General features: G+C 44.5%; 1 non-coding gene across 1 annotated transcript; it reads right to left on the bottom strand.

The window, feature by feature from the left end:
• Positions 1 to 258: 258 nt before the first annotated feature.
• trnam-cau (transfer RNA methionine (anticodon CAU)) lies at positions 259 to 331 on the bottom strand. Its single transcript has one exon. It is a non-coding gene; the product is annotated as a tRNA-Met (tRNA).
• Positions 332 to 3104: the final 2773 nt, after the last annotated feature.

Genomic DNA, 3104 nt, shown 5'->3' with positions numbered 1-3104 from the left:
AGTGATTGTCATTGTGATACACTGCAGCACAGCACATGGTGACACAACAAAATGTCTCCTCTGCTTTTAACCCATCATCTTAGTGAGCGGTGGGCAGCCATGACAGGCGCCCAGGGAGCAGTGTGTGGGGACGGTGCTTTTCTCAGTGGCACCTCAGTTGCACCTTGGCAGATCGGGATTAGAACCGGCAACCTTCTGATTACGGGACCACTTTTTTAACCTCTAGGCCACCACTGCCCCAAAACATGAATCAAAGACTGCCCTGTGTGAGGATCGAACTCACAACCTTCAGATTATGAGACTGACACGCTACCAACTGCAAAAACAAGGCAAAAGCACACATCAGGGCTGAAACATTTCTCTTGAAGGGGCTCTGATAGTCATAGGGCGATCACAAGGAATTTGTCTGGGAAAAGATTTTTGCCAATTGGTTGATGTTTATTCTGGGAATGTAATATATTTTATGCATGCTTTACATTAACAGTCCCCTTGCCATATATTTTAGCCTCTGACAGATGAGAACAATCAAGGTAACCAGGAAATGATGAGGCAAGGCAAACACAAAGCTCCAGTCTGGAAGGAATGGGCCTGGAGCGCAGACAGGTGGCCGGAGAGGTTACACAACCTGGTGAATCAGAAGTGACAGATTTTCTCAGACACACGTGGTTTTCATTGCCTTCCCCCCTATCGAACGCGGGGATCACTTTTCACCACTTCCAGCATTTGCATATCATGAAAAAGATCCTCAAAAGGGTGGAAAATGTAAGGATAACACCCTGAGGTGAATCCAGCCCGGCTTTGTCAGGGTCTGTGCTGTACAGGTACACCCCTCCGAGCCTCCAGCTGTTGTCCTACGAGCTTAATGGCATAACCAGTGGCACAACCTTTAACTCCTGCCATCAAATGATTTCCTCTGCGTTATGAGATTGTTTCAAGCCCCCGCTGCCAGAGGGCCAACCTGCATATGATTCTGATTGTACTATTGCTGCCTTATAACATGTAGCCTGGCATGATAAAAGGCAGATGGTTGGGGAGTTTCTTCTGTGTGTGTTGCACCAAGTTGTGACCAGATGTTGGAGCTTGGATAGCATTTGCAAAGCTTTGCATACCAACCTTGGGTGCAATGGTGTGCCAAGATGTGGCAATGCACAAATCTTTAGAATAATATAATATGGTTTAAATGAGGCTATTTTAATATCAATTTTCGGTATGCCTTTTTTACTTTGGCAATTGGATTGAAGTGTTTAAGCTGTTTTGTCCATTTTGAAGTGACACAATTTAACGTCACTTTTTCCAGTTCCACGAAACAACAGACATATCTGCTTCACGTCCCCACATCAGTGTTAAAAGTAGGGTGAAATGGTCTTGAGATGGTCCTGCAACCAAACGGCATTATCAGATTGTAGCTATTCTACAATAAAACAGATAAAATATGCTAAATATTACACATGGGAGGCACAGAAGGCCAAATAATAAACAAGCTGAGTACAAACCACTCAGTAACTTTTGCATCAAGCTGAGTGCCGACAAACAAGAAACACTAACATGCACAGCACCCAGCTGCAGGGCGGGTAACTTTGCAACTCGAAGCCTTTGAGGACAGCGTAGCTAAAGCTCGCTCGGTTTGTTAAACAGCCATTTTGTGGAAAAAAGGCAGCAAATGGAACCAAGAGGAGGCGTTAAGCTGAATAACAGCGGTAGAATAAGCGGCGAGCGAGACAACAACACTCTAGTGGGACGGATGCTAATCCCTGTGTGTAAACAGCGGCGGCGGTCTTGACAGGCCCTGGTGCACTTCATCCATGAGGCTCACATCGTCGGCAGGCACACTGGTGAATGACGGATCACCCCGGCCGAGACGGGAGACAGTTATTGATGAAGCCGTGGTGCTGTGGTATTAGTCGGAATAGTAATGGTACATCTGATGCTAATTTTGCAATGGTGAGACACCACAAAAATGGCGCTTTGAGGAACATGTGTCTCGACTTTGAAAATAGAGGGCGATGAACTCCAGATCTGACATTTTGTGATCCAGCAAATAGTTTTGCACCCATTTTCGGCATGGAGCTGGAACATGGGTTTGTGGCAGAAAAGCAGAGCTTAAAAAGACCCCAATCAATCTCACTCTCAAGTTCATGGATCCAGAACACGACAAAACTTCATGACTGAAACCTTCCATGTTGGCAAGAAGGAAGATATTTGCTCGTTTAAAAACTGTAAGAAAGAAAGTACATGTAAGAAAGTACATGTTTTCACTTTCGTTTTTTGGTACCGAAAAAAAATATGCATAACACAAAAGAACAAAAGGGGGTGAAGGGTCAAGTGCTATTTTCTTTTTCCAAAATTAATGATGTACTTTTGCTGTCCACAAAATAAAATGTAGACGACTGCTTAGCACAGTAACCCGCAGGGACAGGCACACAATTTAACTTTGATTTCCGAAGTGACCAGCGGCACACAGGAAGAGTGGAGCGAGACCACAGGACACGGCACAAATGCACGACCCGACAAACAACATGCCTGTTTCATTATGTGATGAAGGGGGTAAACCACAACAAGGCCGCAGTGCATTTAAGTACAATAAAAATGAATTACAGGAGTGCCGAGCATGAATAAATTACCGTGACTGAGTGAGTGCTTAAACGCTAAACATGTTTATTCTGAGCCAAGATGCTGAACCCCATCCCACCCCTCGCCCTTTTTGTCGATCACTGCAACTCATGTTTGCAGATGGCTGCTGCTAACCTGATGTGACTGACATCAAAATTCACTGGAAAATGAATATGAGGGGATTCCTGTGGAGTGAATCAGTGAGGGCAGATGTTCCTTCAGTGGATTAATGAATCCTTTACGTAGCTTTGATTTAGTGTGTGTGTGTGTGTGTGTGTATGTGTATGTTTGTGAGACACAGCTGGGTTAGCAGTATGATGCTTGTCAGGACCACTGGGGGCATTTTTCTGAAAGATGTTGTCTTTCAGTAATCATGAGAACATCTCAATGTCTCAGCTTGGACATCTAGAGGGAGCTTATTCCACCATCAAGACACCAAGATGGAGAGGAGTCTAGGTTCATTCAATATTGCAAATATTACATATGTGTAACAG

Source organism: Denticeps clupeoides, chromosome 2, assembly GCF_900700375.1.
Source record: "Denticeps clupeoides chromosome 2, fDenClu1.1, whole genome shotgun sequence".
NCBI classification, from domain to species: domain Eukaryota; kingdom Metazoa; phylum Chordata; class Actinopteri; order Clupeiformes; family Denticipitidae; genus Denticeps; species Denticeps clupeoides.
The sequence above is the reverse complement of the archived record's forward strand: the minus strand, read 5'-3'. Positions and strand labels throughout refer to the sequence as shown.